The sequence below is a fragment of the Gallus gallus genome, chromosome 7 (assembly GCF_016699485.2).
Source record: "Gallus gallus isolate bGalGal1 chromosome 7, bGalGal1.mat.broiler.GRCg7b, whole genome shotgun sequence".
NCBI lineage: Eukaryota > Metazoa > Chordata > Aves > Galliformes > Phasianidae > Gallus > Gallus gallus.
The window spans coordinates 9,571,650-9,593,262 of record NC_052538.1 but is presented as its reverse complement, the minus strand read 5'-3'; the positions used below and the strand labels follow the sequence as shown (position 1 = coordinate 9,593,262).

Genomic DNA, 21,613 nt, shown 5'->3' with positions numbered 1-21,613 from the left:
AATTCCTTACATGCTGCTAAGATAGCCCAAGGCTTTTGTTCTCTCATGACCCTGACACCATTTATCATTAGAAGCCAGTCCTGCCAGTTCCTCCCTGTCCTGGTCACGTCAGCATCTAGCCACAGATGTGTGACTGCTTTCAGCAATTCACCTGACCCATCTGCAAGCCAATCTGAGATTTGTTTTGATAGCACTTGCCAGGCCTTATCTGAAAACCGGTAAAAGTGATGAAAGCAAAAATGTAATGTATAAGCAGCATACAGTTTACAGCAATGATATGTAAAAAAATAATTACTTTGAAGCCTCATGATGCAAAGCATCTGAGTCAAAAGGATAATCCTGTTAGAAAGATAGTCACTCATGCACCCACACAAAACAATCCCTGTAATGAGGGTGAGAGGTATGAGGTAATTTACAATTGAAACAACTATTCCTGGGTTCCCCACCTGTGAGTGAGTATATTTATTTGCAAGGCCTTTCAGAGATAGAGAAGTATCTTGGATCAGGTATGGTTCCTGATTCTTCCAGCACCTGGGTGCTTGCAGAGTCTGCTGGTGGCAGGTGATGTTTCCCCTGGTTACGGTACATGCAGGTGGCTCTGGGCTGCTAATCACCCAGGTGAGCTCATTTCCTGGCCAGCTCAGATAGGCATTCCTGCTGGGGAGCCTTGGGGGTGGGTCTTTGTCCTGCTTTCCATGGAGGTCTAAGTGGGAAGATCTGGTTGCTTTTTCTTCTGGAAGTATAATGTTTTATGAAGCTGTTATTGGATTGTGGAATCTCTGTGATTCCCCCCAGAAAATAGAAATTAAAGTTTTAATAGCTTAATATGAGTCTCTTAGAAAGCTATTAGCAAAGCTGTATAAGAACTGCCAGTTATGGAGACAGCTGAGGAATCTACCCGAACAAGGTAAGCATAAGCATGGCTTTTTAGAAGGCTATCTGTCTGTAAAGGTTTGGAGGTGGGGAAGGATAAATACTGAAACAGGTGAGTACAGAGAAAAAATGTGCTGGGAGTTAACTTTCAGACAAAAACTTGACTTATTGCGTATCAACAAAACATGAAGTACATGCAATATTACTTTTCTAGGTATAGAAACTATTTTGAAGCTATCTTGTACATGTAATTTTTTTTTGCAGCTTAAGCATGTCCTTTGGAAAAGGAAGAGTAAACAAACTAAAGTAGAATTGGAAGAGGAGTCTGTTTTCCATGCTTGTTTAAGGGGTGAAATAAAGTTTAGGTAACCAAAATTCTGACTGATCATGAGGTCTCAAGTACTTTGCCCAGTTTGTTCCCTTGGTTCTCCCTTTGAAATCAAATGTGCTTTCTTTAACTCCTTCTTGGAGATTCTCTCTTCCAGGTTTGCTGGCTGGTAGTTTTTCACAAGTTAGAGCTGCAGGCTGTCAAACATTGATTTGAACCTGCAGTAAGCTTCTTCCAGTTTGTGATCAGGGGAAGGTAAAAGCAGTTAGAATTGCAGGGAGAACAGTTAATGCAAGCTGTATTCTACTTCTTGAGCTGTGGGAGAAAGGGTGAAATGGCAAACATTTATTCAAATCTTTCTCCCGTGTCAATGAATAGGTGCTCGCCATAACGCTCTCTTGAAGGTGTCCCTCTTCTAGAAGGGTAATTAATGCAGATTTCTTCAGCCCAGTGTAAAATAGAGACATTGGGAAGACACAGAAGGTGAGGCTATCTTTGCCAGAAGAGTAACAAGCGCTGTAGAAGCAGTCTCCTGCTATTAAACTTCTTTTCCCAATCACAGAACAGTACTGAAACTGATAAGCAGCATGTAAAATGTTGAGCAAAGTACCTCTACTACTTTTTTTTTTTAAACTATACTTTGTGTTGGTTAATACCTTGCAAAAATCAAAATCTTTTCACCCCAAACTACTAGAGTAATCCATGCATACCATAGTAACTTGGCTACTGCTGTGAAGTAGTGTGAGGATGAGGTAATGCATTGACAAATGACTTCTCAGAGGATGGAGGTGAGTGTGATTTGGAATTACATTTCTTATAGTTGGCCACACCGCTCTTCTTTATTTGATTGAGAGCCTCCTGAGCCTGATTTAAAAATAAATAAAAAACCAAACAGCTTTTAAGAGCTTTTCCCTCTGCTTACTTAAGTTCTCTTAATCACATGAAAGATGAAGCTTTAATCTTAGAAGTAAAAAAAAACACACCTTAATTACAGTTGAAAAGATCAAGAATGTGCATCATGCCTTGCGAGAGGCCTATATTTGTGATTCAAAGGGTTACTCAGTGCAGACAGAAATACCATCTTGCTATTTCTAATGACTTGTAGTTCTATTGCCAACTACTCTCACCTGTTCTGATTCTATAATGGACTCTGTTTCCTTTCTGCTGCTCCTTTATATTTCTTCAGATGTTTGCCTGTTTTTTCTAGTATCTAGGTAGAAAAAAGTAACATCCTCTAGGTATTATTTTCATGCTACAAAGAAAAATCTGCAGTATAATGGATCTCCAATTTGTATTGTAAATAATTTTGTAAGTTTGAGAGTTTTATCATTTAAAAAATAAATTTCTGCATCTGACTTAAATGTTGTTGCTTGGTCTTCCTGGAGCAGATACTTGAAGACTTACAGAAACACTTCTTTAAGTGAGATTCATAAAGTCTTTCTACCACTTTGCATTGCCTTTTCATAAAATGCTTCCACAGGTGTGTTGCCACATATTCACCCTGTTAGTGCTTCACCTGATGTCTGTCTTCCACCTGCTGCTCTCCCCTTCTCCCCACTTCTAGCTGGGACTCCAGCTGCCTGTTCTGCACTTGCACCTTAGGTTGGTTTTCCAAAAACATTTGCCTCTCACTGTGCGAACTATTTAACTCTGACACAATTTTTCAGATGTGCTGTAGACTACACAAGGTAAGACAGTGCAAGAATTCCAGTAACTTCTTGTCAGGTCACATTTGTCAAGGAAATGGTCAAGAAAACTCACCTGTTCATAATTATTTTCCAGATACTGCTCTTTTATTGTTTCTGCTTCCCTCAGTTAAGATTCTCTCTCTTGGAAACTGTTGACAGAGGGGAGAGGAAAAAAACAAAAACTTCCTGAATATTTTGGGCTTGCTGTTATGTTGGAACTACTTGTACAAGTATCTGCAAGTTGTGTCCTTGTTTCGTGTCCTATGAGAGACTGAAGTCAAGATAACACATGCTTCATCAGAGAAAGGAGAACAAGCAGGTGACAGAGTTGCAGAGGAACCCTAGGGTTCCTGTTTGTGATTGAGTTTAAGTCAAAACTTAAGTTTTACTCTCTGTTAAGAATGGGAGGTAGCTAATCATCATAGAGGTCAGCCTTTGGCACAGTTGATCATTAAATCAACTATCTGCAAAATTGGCAAGCAGGTAAATGCTGCTATAAAAGCTATGGTGTGGGGGGAAAAACAGAACTCTATGGCATTGCATTTCATGTAGGAGGGAGGAAGAGAGGGTAGGGCAGGAAAGGCCTTGCAATTAATGTAGCTGCTATTGATCTTCTGGTCAGATTTCAGCATGGAGTTAGTCTTTTTGTTCAGCTCCATGGCAGAGGGACCAGTGATGCTCAGTTTGTTTACTTTTCAGGTTATATCGAGTCTAGATCAGCTTGCTTTGCAGGACGTTGTTGACTTGCATGCTTCTGAATGCTCAGATGAAGAGCAAATGTCTTTTTGTCTGTCCTAGCAATTTCTGGTGCCTTAGAAAGCAGTTCCAATTGCACAGGAACCACAGATCAGATTTATATTTACCCAAATGAAAGAGCTTTTTCAGGAGTATTTAGTCCACTCCCAGGCAGTATCAGCCTACAAGAAGTGGGTCTGTTTACCAGTTGTCTGATTAGAATGTCCTGAGCACAAGCAGACAAATGGGAATACTTCTGAAGCTAGTCCACAAACAAGGTTAGTCAGAAGGATCAGAACTTGCCATGTAGCCATGACTCCCTTGGAAGAAAATGCTCTTTGCTTTGTGTTTGGGTAATTTTTTTTAAAGCTAAGTATTGTGGGGGGAAGGGGAAAAAGAAAGCAACTTCCTGGGCTTCCTGCTTCCCACCCATCCATCCTCTTTCATACAAACAAAAAATAGCTCTGTATGTTTCGTGGATCTCTGTTTTCTGGATGTAGGCCCAGGCAGCAGAGCCTTCACCTGTGCTGGGGAGTCTTTCTCTGGGGAGAACAGTTGCTCATCCCCTTCAGCACTAAGATAATGATTTTCCTTTCCTGCTTCACACCCAAAAGCTAATATATATATATATATATTTTGGCCTCTTTTCCTGTGAATGTCATACCATGCAGGGGGGGGAAAACGGTTGTTGGCTCACCTCAAGAAATGCATGCAATATTGGTTGTTACCATGGAAAAGCAGTCTCTACCTGGCTGCCTTGCTGCCTTCCCACAGCAACCAGTCTGGCTGCATCATGTTCCAATCCTAACATCTGTATTTTCTGTGCACTCTCACTCCTGAAAATGGAAACGAGACAGATCATCTCCACGTTAACTTGTGCACATCTCCTCTCAAGTGGTAACCATCTCCAAGTTTGCTGCTTTACCTTAACCATGCTCAGTTTTGCCTGTCACTGAAGATAAGTTATTTCTAACCTACTTTGCATGAGATGCATGATACCTGACAAGCTGCATGCTTACAAGCACAGATCTTGCAGCTGCAGCCACAAGCATTTGGTGTGTTTTGCTCAGAATTACTTAAGTGTGCTTCAGTCTTGCAGGAAAGGATATGGGAGTTCTTCAGGCTAGCTTCTCCTGTAGCTTATTAGCCGAAACATCAGGAAGGTGCCAGCCTTCAGCTGGATCTGTCCATGCTGTACTGCTGCTGGGGGTTATTATGGTGATTAAAACCTTCTCTTATAGGTAATGATTGTTTAAAGATGGTGATGACGTTTTAAACGTTTCGTATTGGTTTCTGAGAAGGCTTAAAATGGCTACACAACACAGCACTTCTTTATTTTTAAAGTAACTTGGACAACTTTCTTCAGTCTTCAGGGAAGTAGGCAGCTAAGCCTGCTTAGACAGTAACAGTGAAGATGTTCAGACTACCGACACTTGCATCAAGCTTCTACCACTGCTCTCAAACGCTCCCCTGGCCTGTTCAGGGCTAACGGCTGGGTGGCTGCCAGCAGTTTCTGAGGCCTCTCACAGGCAATGATCGCGGCTGCAAAAGTCGGACCCCGCGCGTGCCTCGCACCGTACACGGGACCGCAGCCTGGTCGCGGCTCCAGCCGCGCCTCAGGAGGGGCAGTTCCCGCCCGCCGCGCGCCGACCGTTGGAGCGCGAGGCGAGGTTCGTCGTGGCGCGTTCCTGTCACGGGGCAGCACTCCGTTCTGGTGCTTGGCGTCGCTCTCGAAGCCCAGCGTGTTTCACAGCGAAGCGGTACAGCACTGTTAATGGTTTCAGGGGCTACAGCCGGTTTTAAGGCTAGGTAGGTTCCAGCCTTCACATAGAGGCTGCTCTGTGTCTGCAGGCTGGGAGCTCCTTTGATGCGATCGCACTGCTGTATCTCGCATGAGTCATCCTGAGCGGGCTGTGAGCAAGCAGCGGTTGGTACGTGAGGAGCATGCGGCCAGCTGATACAGGTTGAGTTATGCAGTCTGTGCAATGCATCCGAGGTGTCAGTGTACCACTTGGGGCTCTGGGCTTGTAGGCTCGTGGTTGGAATGTGCAGTTGTGAAATGGAGAAAATGGGCATGGAAAACACTGCTGTGAACACCCAGCGTTAGCAAGCAGGGACACCCACAGCTGCGGGAGCTGGACTAGGCAGCCTTTAAGGGTCCCTTCCCACCCCAGCGGGTCTGTGATTCTGTATTCTGAGGGCCTGAGCAAAAGCACGTTAGATGGCTGTTCTGCAGGTTTGCTACTTCCACGTTTGGCAGCTTGCCTGGCTTCTGAGGGGCAGCTGCATACAAGTTACCTCCTCTGGTGTGCTGTGTAGGGACAGTGAAGGCCCAGCTCCAGTGACGGTGGCAGGCAGCAGCCAGGTGCTGCTCGCCTGTGCAAATGGCCATCGGCAGCCTCCAGCATGCTGAGGTAACGCGCGCCTGGGGTCACCTGGCTTGTAGGGTTCGTTGAGACTGTATTACATTACATTCACTGGAACAGGTTGCCCAAGGAGGTTGTGGATGCCCCATCCCTGGAGGCATTCAAGGTCAGGTTGGATGTGGCTATGGGCAGCCTGGTCTAGTGATTGGTGACCCTGCATATAGTAGGGGGGTTGAAACTTGATGATCATTATGGTCCTTTTCAACCCACGCCATTCTATGATTCTATGATACATGCCTATCTGAAAGTTAGATTTCTTTTTTCCAATTCGGAGTCTATGTGTAGATGGCAGCAGAGAGCAACCGTGCTGGAACATCGGTGACTGCGCATTTTGTATTCGTGCACCTGCAGCTGGTGGATGTTAACGCTGATAATTTTGCATTTTGTTGATGAATATAATTGGTTTGGTTTGATTTCAAGGGTCTTTTGGCATTACTGTTTGTTTTGGGGGAAGAGTTGCAGCTTCCCTGAGTACAAAGAGTGCTGCTGGAGGCAGGCAGCCCTGCGCTCGGTCTCTGATGCTTGTGTCAAAGGAGATTCTCAGCTGATGTAAAGCTGACGTTGCTCCTCTGGCATGTGTGTGCTGGGAAGCCTTGTTGTGGGGGTGCAGCCAGGGGGATGGTGAAGGAACGTGGGACGTGAGGGAATACAAAGATCACTAGGGAAAAGAAGCTAAATGATAAATTAAGTCACTCCCAAGTTTCTTCTCTAAAGAAGAGATACATAAATAGCACTGAATGTTATAAATAATATTGCTAAATAATATTGCTTTATTGTATATTGTCTGTGTTGTGCTTAAGCTGCTTGTTAATCAGAGCACGCTGATACAACAGCCATGTAGGGATGCTCCCCCTATGCAGCAGAGTGCTGTGTACGCCAAGTGGGAACATAAAAGAGCAACTGATATGTAGGTCAGATGAAAACTGCATTTCTGAGATGCTTTCATAAGCTGTGGTAAGGTGACAATGTTTGACAGAAAGATAGTTGATTCTGAAGGCACTGTTTGAATTTTGTGACAAACACAGATCAAAAGCTAGTCCTAATTTAGTTTGCAACCAAAATAACAGATTGATCTGAGCTTTTAATTCACATCCATTGTCTTACTTTCCAAAGTTACTGTGTAGTTCAGTAGGAGTAACCTCACATAAAAATGTGGGAGTAAGAAGTATACATCCAACTGTCTGTAGCATGTTTCCCGCAGTAAACTTCTAAAAGGAAAACTGATCAAAGAACTAAAAGTTGAAAGCTGAAATTATAAATGTTGTGTCCTTTTCTGTTCCAGGTAAGCTTCCTGATGGTGTCATGGTAGTCTTCAAAATAGCCTAAGATTATATCTAGTTTTATTCCTAATGATATTTACATGGCAATAAGATTTGTGGCAGGCTCCGTGATGGTGCCAGACCTCCTTCTCTCTCCCAGTCAGCATCATTTCTGCCATAGTTTGCTGTCTACATTTGTGCCTGGTGGAATCATCAGTGTTGCACAAGGCTGGAAGCTGAACAAGGAGATAAGTATGTTTTTTAGCTTGTGGTTAAGAACATGGGCATACTCGTGTTTCTTACCGAAACCCTCGTGCTTTGTGTGATGTACACCAGGTCATTTGTTCACAGTTTTTCGGGGAATGGTGTTTTTCACAGGAAGTTTTTCCATATTCCATTAGAACTCACTGCTTAAAAGTGCTGTTACGTTTTACTCTCCTGTAAAGTCATTGCTTTATTTATAGCCTTTTTAATCTTCTGATAATTGATAAATTCTTTTCAGCCTGACTTATATATGACATACACTAGTAAATGACTGTATGCTACAACTGTCATTAGTCAACAGAGTTTTACTCCGGTATACATAAAATACTTTTACCTCCACAATTTTGTTGATCTTTCCTGAATTCTTCTTACTGCTTTGCAGTAGAACTGCGGTCTTTGTTCAAGGTGAAATCTGAGAGCTACCATCACTTGTGTAGTGCTCATCCTCAGAATTCTTTTAATCCCAAGTGCAAGTAAATGCTTCAACGGTAGGTGGGATATATCAAATCTGCTGAACAGGATCGATTTGTGCATCCAGATTAGCGTTCTGTGAGGGAGGATGTCTTATAGGAGGAAGAACCTCAGCTCTGTGGACTGTTCCAGTCACTGCTGTAAGTCTGCTTTCCTTGATGGTTGCTTGGATTAGTTCGTGTTCTTCCCTTGGACTTTTCCCAGGACTAGCAGGTGTCATGCAAATGTCAGTGGGGTCCCGTGCACGACCAAAATGGCAAAAGCAAGCCTGAAGGCATACTTGAGTATGCCCCAAGGGCCACTAGACACCTCTCAGTAAGCAACCAAATTCCATTCATGATGTCCAAGAGGTAGTTTGTGTGAATCATGAGGAAAATAAATGTGAGGTGAGTGTTTCATTTCTCAGATGATTTTCTTGTTATTAAGATCATTTGTATGTAAACCGAATTCAGATTGGTGTATTTCATTTCAGTTTCTTCTGCTTATTATTTTCCTGTCTGAGCAATCTGTAATAACTGTTAATGTCTTTAGAATGATTGGACACACTGAGTAACTGGATACTTTACCATTTGATGGCTTTCTCCTGTAATACTTTTGGGCTATGTGTACTGTTGAGCCCAGGCTGAAATTTTTAAGCCAAAAAAGTCTGCGTTCACATAGATGTGAACAAATGTGTGAATACAGATCCGAGTCTGCTTTTCACACATGGTTTGTCTTTACAATTAAACCTGATACCTGTGGTTCAGAACACTGTGATATAGTAGAAATATAAATACAAGTGCTGCAGTAGTGTTTTGTCTTTGTAGGCAGACAAGAAGGGTCTAGTTGAAGTGTTGCCAGAATACAACTTTGATATTTCTCCTGTTTTGGTTTTCTTATCAGTGTCCTATGATTGCACTGTTTAAAATACATCATGTGCAGTGTTCTGGTTATGAAGGTTCATGATGTCCTCTAAAAAGGGCTGGAAGAAAAACTATGAGCCCTTTTCCCACTACTTTATGGACAGAGCAAATAATACTGTTCTCAAATTGCAATACTGAATATTAGTATTTTTAGTGTGTAAATATATATATATGAGAAGTGTTGAACTTTTCTACAAGTATTGTTTTCTTAATCTTTGTTCTATTAATTCAGTTGAACAAAGATCCAATAAGATGACTAAGTGTAAGATTGATTCCTATTATGAACTCTCACTTTTGTAAACAAAGAAAGAGAATACTGTGCACTTGACCGAGGGACATTTAATATCTGGAAAATGTCAATTTGCCACTCAACTCCCTTCTGAGAAGTCTACAGTATATGGGATGACATCTGCTCATTTAGGAGTAAGTGGAAATCCCATTGCTTTAAATAAATAATGTTTTTATGACACACAGATTTACTTTAGCAAGTAGATACTAGCCAAAGTGCAGTGATATAATATTTTTAACTTCTGTGTACAGTACGAAGAAATTGGGAGCACAAGAAATAGTGACAACACTTTGGGTCTCATCTTGCTTCACTGAGCTACGGGAATGGAGAATCGGCTCCTGTTTTCATTACTACTTGTCAGTGTTTCAGTCTAACCCCATATTTTCAGGGATGTAGCACGTCGAGCCCAGCGTGGCACTAGTCCTTCTTGTGTTTTCACCTTTCTGAGCCAATTCCCCATTTTTCAGGCACTAAAATGAAGGAATATGGGAGTTACATAAAAATGCTGTCCTTGTACCTTGACAAGTTAGTACATAAATTTCAGTTTTAAACATATCTGACAAGTCTAATCCCATCTGAGACATTCAAATGAGATAGCCCTGCAATGACAGAAGTGTTTTCTGTTATTTTATTTCCCACTCTTTGTGTGTCTTTCACTGAAGCCAAACAAAATCATACCAGAATATTTGGTACGTGGGACAGTGGCCTACGCTCCTCCTGAGAAACGGTATGTCATGTAAACAGGTTGCGGTGAAATCTATGAGATGTTTGAACCCATTTTAAACATTGTCAGTAATACACCTCTGAACTGTCATGTTCATTGTTTACATCTGTGCAACTCAAAAAACCCCACAAAAAACCAAATCCAGTCTGTTCTTTGTGTTACTGTCTTTTCTCATGCTTTGGGCACTGTTAGTGTTAGTTTTTAATGTGAGAAAAACATCATATGATAATAGAAAAAAATATAATGTTTTTTAATGGTTTTCCATCTTATGACCTTCCATACCGTTAGGAATGGAGGTGGCCTTTGTTTACCTGCCTGAAAATACAATATAGCAGAATTGTAATATCACAAATTAAGCCAGTATCAGTGCTCTTAGTCATGTGTTTGTTTTTATTTTTTAAATTTGAAAGCTGAAAGCTCTAAATCCTGCTTAGATGCTTTTTATGAAACAGAATTAAAGCCTGTATAAAGGCTTGCCTCTTGTTTTAATGCCAGTGACATATCCATCAGATACCCTAAACTGAAGTACAGGAGTCTCAAAGGCCCACATGCTGACATGACAGAAGGACATGGCTGGTGTCACCTTCATATTGTTTTCAATTTGTTACTGGAGGGAAGACTGCTGCTTCAGAACATAGAACAGCAGCACAGTAGAACCCCATCAGAAAATGTGATAAGAGATGCTTAGGAAACAAAGGCATAGTGCTTTCTGTGAGGGATACGTTACGTTTTGACTAACATCTTATGTTTCCTTGTAGGCAACCTTTTAATTTTGAATATAATGAAAAGACAATGTATTTTTGGAAGTGGTTTCGCCATACTATATAATAAATTTGTGCTGTGTCCTTTTTGAACTGCAGTGCTATTCTTCTGTGAATAGCCAGACTGCTGCATGGCTGTAGAGAGCGTGGCCCAGATCCTGGAAGCTGCAGACTGACGCACTATGTAAGCCAAATGCCTGCACAAACGGAGAATACAGCTTGCTTTTTTCTCACTGCAGAATTCTGATGTCCATTTGTGCAGGATTCATTCATCAGCGAGAGGAAAAGCATCATTCATCTGCTTGGAAATTTTGGTAGTCCTTTAGGTCTGAATGGTAGGACCTGGCGATTTGAACCTGGGTCTGTGTGAGTAGGTTAAAAAGGAATAGCATAACCGCTACCACTAGCATCTGCCTTACGCTGGTACCCTTGTGGGACTCATGGAGTATGCTGTAGTGCAGTGTGAGGCACCAGTTCCATGCTGCAAAGTTTGGGCATTATCAATTATTATTAACAGTTTTCAACAGTAACAGTTAATAATGCAGATAACACATGTTGTTATCTAGAGTAGCATAATTTAATTTGTATTAAAGATTTAAAATAGCAAAATATATCACTGCTTAATTTTTTGAATCTCCTGAAGTTAATCTGTTTAAGCTTTATTTCAGTATTGTTTAATTTTTCCCTACTGGCTGTCATTTTTGTTGCCGTACTTATGGAAAGGTGATGGTCCGCTTAAAAGGCTTAAGTGCATTTGCAAACAATGCAGGGTTTTCTGTACTTTCAGAGGTGCAGTATTTAATTATGTTAAAATGCAATTGCCCTAAATAGTGCTTTATAGGATACTGTTTCCCTCTTCAAACCTTGTTTGTTAATGGCTGATGGATTTTCTATTTGTAATACTCTATGTCAAACTGAGATGAGCTTCCTAAGTCCTGCTCAGAAAAGGTGCTGATGAACACATACTGTTTAAAGAGAATAGTAAAATTCTTCTGTTAAGGATGACCTTAGAGAGCCCATTCACGCCGCAATGTGCTTCTCTTGGTATTTTTGGACACACAGAAGTAGTCTAGCACCAGAGATTCTATTTGTGCATTTGGTACCAGTCAGCTGGGCTGGGCAAATGCATGCACTCTTATTTGTGCAGAACTTCATCCTTGGTATTGGCAGCTCTCTCACTGGCCTTCTGTGTACCCTTTATGCTTCCTTTTTGCAAGGCTAGACTTGAAGTACTTCTTTTTTTTAAGTGGCATTCATCAGTTAACAAGAGGGAAAGACTTTGGGAATGTAGTTCCCAGAATTGTGCTCCTCTTCCATTCTTTATTACTGAAATATTAGTTTTTTAGTAGTTGGAGAGGTGCTGTGGTTTCATGATTTTTGTTATCAGTATTCCCTGTCATCACATCATGTGCTGCACTGGGAGTCTCAGTAGAGAAGGAATGCGCTACAGCTCCTAGAAAACTTTGCTGTTCTGTTTCCATTTTCCATTCAGTGGGAAAGGTAAAACTGGCTGAAAGTCATGAGACTTTCTCTTTTGGCTCCCTGGAGGATCAGAGTAAGAACCTCGGCTTTCAGAAACTCTCAGAAAGATAAGAAAATGTCTTGTGAAAGAATCAGAAATAACCATTTTTTGTGTGTGAAAGCAAGATCCATGTGCATGGGCTGCTTTGTAGAGGTGGTTGCTGAGGGTACAGCTTTGTGCTCGCACCACCCAAAGCTGTTGCATAGTTTTTCCAAACAGTAGTTTGTAATTGAGCTAACTGGATGTTTTTGGAAACACCCGCACACAGACTTTTTGTTAAAACAGATGATAACAGAATACTGCTGTGAAATGAGTTGATTTACAGGAAGAAAATTTAAGCAATCTTATGCCAAACTGGAAAGCAGAAGGAAAACCTCCTTGCTGTTAATTTCATGATCAAGGTTGGAATTGCCTGCCTTGAATCACTTGCCAGTATTTCAGGTGATAGCGTAGGAATTCTGTTCCTTGTAAAGTGATACCTCCATTTCACTTGGTTATTGTTCACTGTAAAAGATTTCCAGTGAGATAGAATTCTAACATATGGAAGGTATGCTGGCAATCTGGGAGTCGTAGCCTGTTCTTTTATCTGTGTTGGACACTTTGAAATGCACGGATGCATTCAGCAAGGCAGTGTCAGAAATTTAAGAAGATATCAGAGTGGGAATATTTTTAATTAAGTGATAGACTGTAGGATGCAATGAGCACAGATTTTAACCTGCATGGGCAAGATCAACACAAAATATAGGCTGAATGAAATCTTAGTTATTACTGAAGTCTGCAGCTTTTACTAGTTGAATTTGATGGGACAGATTTTTTAGCCCTTATATTTTGTAATCATAACTCGTAATTCTGTTCACCAAAGCAATATATGCTGTATTCTCATAGCGTGTTTTGAAGGGCATCACTATTCCTTATAGAATTTGTGGGCAGAGGTAGCATTGTGGTTGTTTGCCCTGATGTCCTGGAACTTTCTCTCTTAGAAAAGATTTTGCAATGGTACATTGGTTCATATACTGGTAAATCCATGGCCCTATGTCCTTGTGGTATCCAAAACAAGAGATGATGGCCTCATCATCTATAACGAGTTGCAGTTACAAAATGCAACATAAAATCTCACAAATAGATTTTTTTTTTTAAGTTTGTGGTTTAGCAGTTGTTATTGAATTTTGATGTATGAAGTCAGTAGTTATTGTAGTTTTTCTAAAGAATATTTTAAGTAAAATGGCATACGGGGTACCATTTTCATTTAGTAGGATATTAGGATATTTGCATAAATGCTAAGTGTTGTTCACTTGTCTTCCTGCAAAAAAACTAATACGTTTTCCATAGATTTTTTTTTTTCCTGAAGTAGCGTCTGGTCCTTGGATTTCAAGAAAGGTTTGGAAACAGAAGAGTCTATAACGTCACTGTATTCCTTCTTACCCAGCCTAGCAAATTTGATAAGTAAAAAAGCTCTGAACGCAAACAGTGCACATAGCTTCTAGAAAGAATGTGTCTTTGTGTTGTAGAACGGCCATGTAGGGGTTGGTGGCCAGATGTCAAACATTTGACATCAGTATATGCTGCTTGAGAGTCTGACAGCAGAATCCTTGGATTCCAGCATAGGTTTTGTTTTGTGGATAACTCCAAGAAGATCATGTCATACTGTCCCTTGATAGGCACCTGGCTAAGAATCTGCCTAGCAGTTTCCTATGCAGCCTTATCAGGGTGTAGAAAGGCTGTTTTTATTTAAGTAATTGAAGTAATATACTGTGTGTGTAAAATAATAATGATAAAAATGTCAATAACGGAGCAGCAGGTAGGTTTTTGTTGGGCCCTTCTGTTCAGGTAAGTTTGCATTAATCTGTCAAATCAAGAAATAGCATCTCCTCTACTCAGAATTTAATGGAACACATTGAGAAAGGTTGCAAGGTGGAATGGCCATCATTTGCAGTGCCCCGATATTACTCTGTAAACTGTGTGAAAACCTAGATGCTGTAAACAGACATTTCGCTCTAAACTTGTGGTTCAAATTGGTTTAAAGTATTACTCCTTGTTCCCACGTTATGCTTCCTATTTGGAAATTATTTGCTATTCCGTGGAGTTCAGCTAACTGGGAACATGGCAATGCTGTAGAAGTGTTTTATAGTGCTACTGTAGAAGAAACTGTATTTCAATGTGTATGAAATTGCAGTGATGAGGTGAAAGTTGTGAAATGGAACAACAAATAAACAAAACCCTTCAATTACAGTATTTTTTTCCAGCACGCAATGTCAGCAGAGATGGTCTAATCCTTTTGTAGCAGTAGTGGCAGTGAAATCTGTTGCTACACTGAGATGACGACTGCAGGGGAATTAAGCCTTCTGGATTAAAATATTGCAAATTGTTTTCATTTTTTTTCTGGTGAAATGAATAGATGTGATTGAGTACATTTTATAATAAGCAAAGAAAAAATGCTACCATCTGTCTATAAAAGCAGAATTTGACCACAGAGCATTGCACAGAATTTAAAAGAAGCATTTATGGTTTCACATAAAAGCTTCGTGTTAGACTGGCTTTGTTACTGCTAAATCCTGTTTTAGGATTTTAATTGTAAACAGTGTTCTTGTGACGCTTCTACCTGAAGGGGAAAAAGTCATGACCTACTTCATTGTAATATTGAATCTGGGTTTAGGTCTGGTATCAAATAACTGAAATATATCTAGTCCTGAAGTCATGAATGAAAAAGTTAGGTTTTTTCCTATGCGGTCACATCATTGCATACTCTGTATGTTGGTATCTTCTCCAATATTAATCTGGATAAAACTCTTGCCTAATTCATTCTGAAGGTTTTACTTCTTAGTCCACTCTTGGCACTTGTAGATCTGAAGTCATGGGCTTCTCTGTTGGTTGTACATTTAGGGTTGCACTTGTGTGTGATGCAAATGAAATTACAAAACACATGGGTAAAAGCAGCAATAGGGTGTCTGGGGAGCAGAAAATGGCCACATGTAGATTACACATCAGAGTAACAGCTCTGTGCTTCCAAACAAAAGATGTCTTTGCTGCCTTCTCTTCCTGTCTCTTCCCAGTGAGATCTTGTGCCTCTGGCATTGCACGGGGAACCCATTTAACTTGCCATCTCAGCAATAAAATGCACACTTTTGCTGAGTTCTTTTTCTGGTATTTTAGCAAATCAAACAGTCTCTGCTATGTGATTAAGCAATTGCCAAAGCAGATGCTTGAGGAGAGTTGGTAGGGATTGGGACCTCAACTTTTTGATGGTGGTGAGATGTTACCTTGGCTAAAGCTATAACATCAAACTGCCTTTTGTAGCTTTTATGTCACTGTTCTATTTTTATTCTAAAATTTAGAAATGCATACCTGTGAATATATTAAATGATCTTCATTTGATTCAAGGATTTGAAAGTGTATGTGATATTTTATGAGCCCAGAAAATTGCGTGCTCTGGTTGTCTAGTCTTCTGGCTCAAAGACTTGAGAAATAGCGAGTCCTGGATGCGTTCCAATCAGGGGCTGATAAATCTTTGCTTAATTGAACCTCAACCATATGGTGCAGTTCAAAGGTCTGGGCGCAAATGTGCCTCTGCTTCATTTTTAAGCTTTACATTAGTGTGCTTACTGTGGGAGAAACAATATTTCTTTTCCTGCCACTTTTTGTTGGTGTCTCACCCAAAGCTTCTCAGAAACAAATGGGCCTAATACTTGAATTGAGTACTGGCTTCAGCAATTGTCTCCAAATTGCATGTAGTTTTAGGCAAATTAAGAAGTTTCACAAAAATTTGCTTATGATATTCTCCAGTGTCAAGTTGTAATCATAAGGTTCGTTTAGTGGCTTATTACTGGAATATTTTGGGGATTTTTTTGTTCTGTTTTCAGTATTTATACCTTAACTTACATTTATGAGGACCTACCTGCCTTTCTTGAAGTCGTGCTATAACATCATATGAAAGTAGTAGCTGGATGCCTCAATAGCATTCATTATTCATAAGATTATTATGTGGGGGGTGATGTGTTCTCCAATAATATTGTACTCTACTGATGTTATGCAGACACCTTTGATAGCGATGTGGTCAAGTATGACGAATTAGCTCTCATGGCTTCGTAGTTTTTGTTCTTTTTTTACCTGATGCTTTCAACTCTTTCAGTAGGAAATGAATTCTCTACTTATCCTTAATAAGATAAAGTAACTTGGAAATAAGTTAGCTATTCAAATCTGATTTGCCATCTTTTCCCTATTTTCCGAAAACAAAAAAACAACAACTAGAAATGCTCGCTTTGCAGAATACACACATTGCAGTAGTCTGTCCTATGACATCCAGGGCACCTGCATAGATAGACTCATATGAGCAAAATTCTCCACTGTCTATGGCCAAATAATGTCATCTTTGTCCTGTGGAATGGAGTCATTAAAGCAAGATGTATTTTTGCATATGTAGACTGCTCTCTGCCATGGCAGAGTTATTCTTCAGGTTGGCTCTCTATGCAACCTTGCTTTAAAGATCCACGCTGCACAGCGCATTCAGACTGACTTGCCAGCAAACAGGAGGTAACATTTCATTTCTCAAAACTTGCCTTGTAAAACAGCTGTTGTAATAAAACACAAAACTAAGGCTTGCATCCACCAAACAAAAAACCCTGAGCAAACAATAACAGAGGGGTGTTGATGGGGCACGAATGATAAATCCTGAGAATTCTACAGTAGGACATCACAGACAGAAGGCATCTTAGTTTTCCTGTCAAGCAAAGTAGGCAAGGCCAACTGGAAATGTAGAATAGCATGCTGCCTACCTCTGTTTAATAATGCTGCTTATGAAAGCAATTGAGAGAAACAATTGCATGAACTGTTGATACCCCTCAAATTTTTGCTATGCTCTAGCTTGGATTCCTGCTCTGAATCGTATATCAGCCCCACATCTTGTGTGAGGTTTAAGTGGTTGTCTGATTCAGTGATGCGAGCTCAGCCAGAGTCTGAAAGGTATTCCTGATCCAAATATGCCAGGATACGAGTGACTTTGATCTGCTCAACCTGTCCTGCAGATATCCTAGCAGAGCTGTCGTTCGTGCATCAGAGTATTTAAAGCTGTAAATAACTGTAGAGATTTATTTTCTCCATTTATCCCCATGCTGAACTTCTCACGGAGTTGGTGTAGACACTCTGGACTGTTCTTACTCAGAACATTTTTTTCTTATCTTTTCATTTGGAATATTTGTCTCGAGTTCTCCTTTTTCACTCTGCTCTCCCAAAGCACCTGCAAGGCCTCAGCACTAGTTTCCAGTATAAAGTCTTGTGCAGATGACAACACTGAGTGTTTTCAGAAGTATATACTAGCACTTGTTTTCTAGAGGTACTGCATGCAGGTGGTGATTTGGGCATAAAACTCAGCAGTGAGGTGGGCTGTTGAATGCTCTGAAGTTCTTATTTGGGCCTTACTTCCTATGCTCTGTACTGTGTGCTTATTTACTCTGTAAAGCCAAATATTTGTTTGTTCTTTGTCAGTGAGAAAATTTCTAATATTGTTGCTTTCTCTACACATTCTTTGCTGCTGTTGTTTCCTATCCATGTGTCATCACTCTGTTCTCCCAAGCAGTTTTAATGCACTGGGATTGTTTTTCACTGATGTGCAGTGTTGTTGTTTGGCTTAACTTGAAGCACATGATTAAATCTGTTCCTCTACAGCTGAACAGTTAAGTTTGTGTTTGAATTTAAGTGTATGCATAATGCACAGGCTCTCTGTGGCACATTAATGCTCCTCACTGCGACTTCAGTTTGGAACATTTATTTCTGTGTTGTGTGGCTGAGGTCACCCATCTTGGTTGGAATGCTGACTGCACTATGACATCCCCTGATTGAGGTATTCAGAATCTATGAGTCGCGGAAATAGGTAGAAATGAATGTTTTGGTTTGCTTAGGTGGTTTTTCGTTTTTTGTTTGTTTGTTTTGTTTTTGTAATATGTACAACTATTGCTGGAAACCAGGGTAAGAATTTCAAGTTTTGTTTAGCAGAATTTTTCTACCATAGAGCAGAGGAATTTGTATAATATTTTATGTAAAGTTTGTAAGAAAGCAGTACACCTACATGCCTCTATTCCTGTGACTGTTTTTCAGCTAGTTATGGAAAAAAAGTGCTGGTTCACACACTGGAGTGGCACAGTGTCTAAATAAAATGAGTGTATATTAGGAATGGCTAAGTTGCAACACTTCAAAGTGGTCATGAAGCCTCAAGTATAGTAGAAAAATAGAATGTGTTAGGTTACATTCTCATGGAATTCGTGTTGCCATTGCTATGATCTAATGGTTTGCTTCTGCTATCTTTCCCTGTAATGTCAAGGAAAAAATGCCAGGCAAAAGTTAAACTTGGAGTTGTGTAATACCTCACAGTAACAAGAAGGTAAAAGTATCAAAATACAAACTCTTCCTCTGGGTTTGAGTCTTAATGGGGAGTGAATTTATGTTTGTGGCTGTTAGGGCTTTGCAGATATCCTGCCTGTTAGTGAGGCGTGAATGAATATATTACCCTGTTTGACAAAGAGCAATGAAGCACGGGTATCTCCTGAAGAGAGGCTTCCACTTACAGTAAGAAGTGTATTTCTGCCTCGGCTGCAGGGACATTTTCCAGCTCTGCTAATTTCACATTCAAACCTACATAGGATGTGAAAGGAATTGATGTCACTAGGGTAATCTGCTGCTTGGTTGCCAAAGAAAAGCCTGCTTTCTTTAAGCCATTTAAAGAAAATTCATTGCTTGCCTACTTAATGTCTGATTTATTTCCATACTAAATGCATCTACGTGGTAACTATCTCTGTTGTGGGAAAGGGTAAAACTCCTGAAGAGGTTGTTTGAGGATTCTAGTCAAATTACTGGCTAAATGTGTAATTCAAAGAACCATTATTTGTCTGGAGAGGTGTAGGCTAATGTGAAGAGGGGCACGTGGTGTTACCAGTGCTGTGGCAGTTCTGTGTCACCTGTTTGAGCCTTTCCTGTTCTCCCTGCACTGGGGAAAATCAGAAGTTGTTCTGCTACCATCCATACAAATCATTAAATTCTCCAGGGCTCAGGAACAGTTTTGGGATCCCCTTTTCAGCCTCACTAATATCTCGATACGTTCACAATCTATCTATCATCTGACTTCTTAGCATGTTGTTGGACTGTTTCCCCACAGACTCCTTTTACTTCCTTCAGCGAGAATACTGCAAAAGAACCAAGTGTTCATTTTCTTCAGTTATGGATGCCTCTCCATTTTAGCAAAGCATGATCTGTTGGTACTGTAACATACTACCTCAGAACAGCCTATCAGTACTGCAGGCTTTCTCTGCAGATTTGACGGGCACATTTATACATCAAATAGCAAGATCTTGAAAGCATGTTTTACAAGTGACATTTTGGTATGACTTTGGATGCAGTGTGTATGGATCTAATTCTATATTACTTGCCCAAGGGTACAGTTCTAAAATTAAATCTCTGCAAGTACCAACAGAAACTGACAATTACTTTTATCATCATAACTTTAACTGCAACTCTGTGATCTTTATGCACATTTCAAGATCTGGAAGTATTAGGAACTGCAGCAAATTGAATTTCTGTACCTAGGAATTGTTTCCATAATTGAAAGCAACATTATTGGTAGGAGATTAATATTTGTAATTAATGTACTGCTTCTCATTAATGGTTTAAATTTTTCTAAATTCAAAGTTGGCAATGTGTGTGTTTTATATACTAATATTACTCCGGGTTCAATACCAGAGGGGCAGCTCAGGTAAGTGCTCAGAGCTGTGCCCAGGGGTGTTTTGCCTTATTAGGGTCTGCAGATTAGTGCTGTGATCAGATGAGCCCAGATGGCCCGATTTGCGCCATGCACAGAAGGGTGCAGAGCTGCCATGAAGCCCCTTGACTCCCTGGCTGGATGCATGCCTGTCCTGGCACCAGATGATAGCAGATGGTAACGGCCCCAAGGGCCTGTGGACCAGCTGCAGGCAGCTGGGGCAGCAGATCCAGTCATGCTTTTCTGTGCTGTGGCCGCCCTGTGATTGCAGGGGTGTGTGGCCTTCCATGGGCTGTGCAATTCCTCTGTCACTTAGGGACTCCTTTATACCACCAAAATCCCCCGCTGGGGCCTGCAGATGGTTTGTGCTCTCATTGTCTTTCGTGCAGCACAAAGGAGGCAGGGCAGGCTGAGAATATGTTGTGCAGATTTTGGCATCCAGGGTGATTTTTCAATTAATGCTTTCACCTGCTGCACAGTAATCTGCCCAGAAGTCTTGTGCAACACTGCTTTTGCACCCCATGTCAGTGTTCTTCCACTTGATCCTTTTAGCCTTTTTTTGCTTGCCTTTTTAATGGTCTCAGCAACAAAACTCTTATTTTGTGTATCCAGCTTGGCCCGTTGTCTTTCAGATAAGTGAAATACTGGAAAAAGGCGAAATCTTCACTTAATGTGCATTTCTGGTCTTAAAATGCTTCTAACGGTTGCACTGCAATGTTACTAGCTCTATGGGTATTGCTCTTTGTGTGCTGTGCTGCAGATCACACAATGAAAGATTATGACCTGTGGTAATGATCCATCAGTTCATCCTTTGCTCACAGTGATAGCCAACAGGAAGAGAAAGGAGATGGGAAGTACTGGAATATAGTTGTATTTATTTGGTGTTTGCTGAACAGTTAGATGTTGCTTTTTCAGTACCTGTCTCCTAAGAATTTTTGCAGGAATGAAGTAATACAGTCAGGCAGCATGCATCTTGCTCTTTAATATTGTCATCTAAAGACTCATTTTAATTATGTCCTCTTTTGTTATGTCACTGAAGTTAGAGCAGCTGAAAATCTCTTTTTATAGAGGATGCATTCATGAGTATGTTGTAGATCCTCATTATGTGCAGAATTGAATGGGCAGCAGTTGGAAATTGCAGATGTCTAATTTATTTTTATGGTAAAAGATTTGTAGAGCTTGTAACATCTCACAGTTCTGTTACTGAGTCATTTTGGGGGGTGAATGAAAATTGTTTTTTCTCTGGTGGAGCCATTCCCAAGAATGAATAGCACAAATATTTGTTGAAAGCTGTAGTGCTCATGTACAATTTCGGCTATTTTTAAATCCTTGTCTGTGGGTGAGAGTAAAATAGAGTTAGTAACTTTCATCCAATAAGAGCTCTGCCTCAAATGCGTTGAACTTGCCTTTCTACTGATAATTCTCAGCCAGAAGTGTGCTACCATTCGTTGTGCCTTCAGACCTCTCTTACAGAAGGGTTTTACAGTCCTGGGGAACAGAGTAGGAACCCCCCCTTGGCCAAAGTTGTTTTCGTATGAGCTTCTGTTACATTAATTTCTTTTGTGTTAACTGTTTAGCAAAGGAGAAAGGAAATGAATCCAGGTAAGGAAAAAGAAAAGGGCAAGAGGGT

At 40.6% G+C, this 21,613-nt stretch overlaps 1 protein-coding gene and 1 long non-coding RNA gene across 2 annotated transcripts in view; one reads left to right on the top strand and one right to left on the bottom strand.

The window, feature by feature from the left end:
* Positions 1–1,911: 1,911 nt before the first annotated feature.
* LOC121111267 lies at positions 1,912–5,251 on the bottom strand. Its single transcript, XR_005861281.2, has 3 exons — positions 4,322–5,251; positions 2,963–3,038; positions 1,912–2,411 (listed from the first exon to the last, which is right to left on the bottom strand). It is a non-coding gene; the product is annotated as an uncharacterized LOC121111267 (long non-coding RNA).
* An 18-nt stretch (positions 5,252–5,269) lies between these two features.
* Positions 5,270–21,613, top strand: part of HECW2 (HECT, C2 and WW domain containing E3 ubiquitin protein ligase 2) — a 173,664-nt gene continuing 157,320 nt past the window's right edge. The window contains exon 1 of the mRNA XM_046943905.1: positions 5,270–5,384. The gene's annotated coding sequence lies outside the window, so the exon portion shown is untranslated. The remainder of the gene's footprint in view (positions 5,385–21,613) is intronic.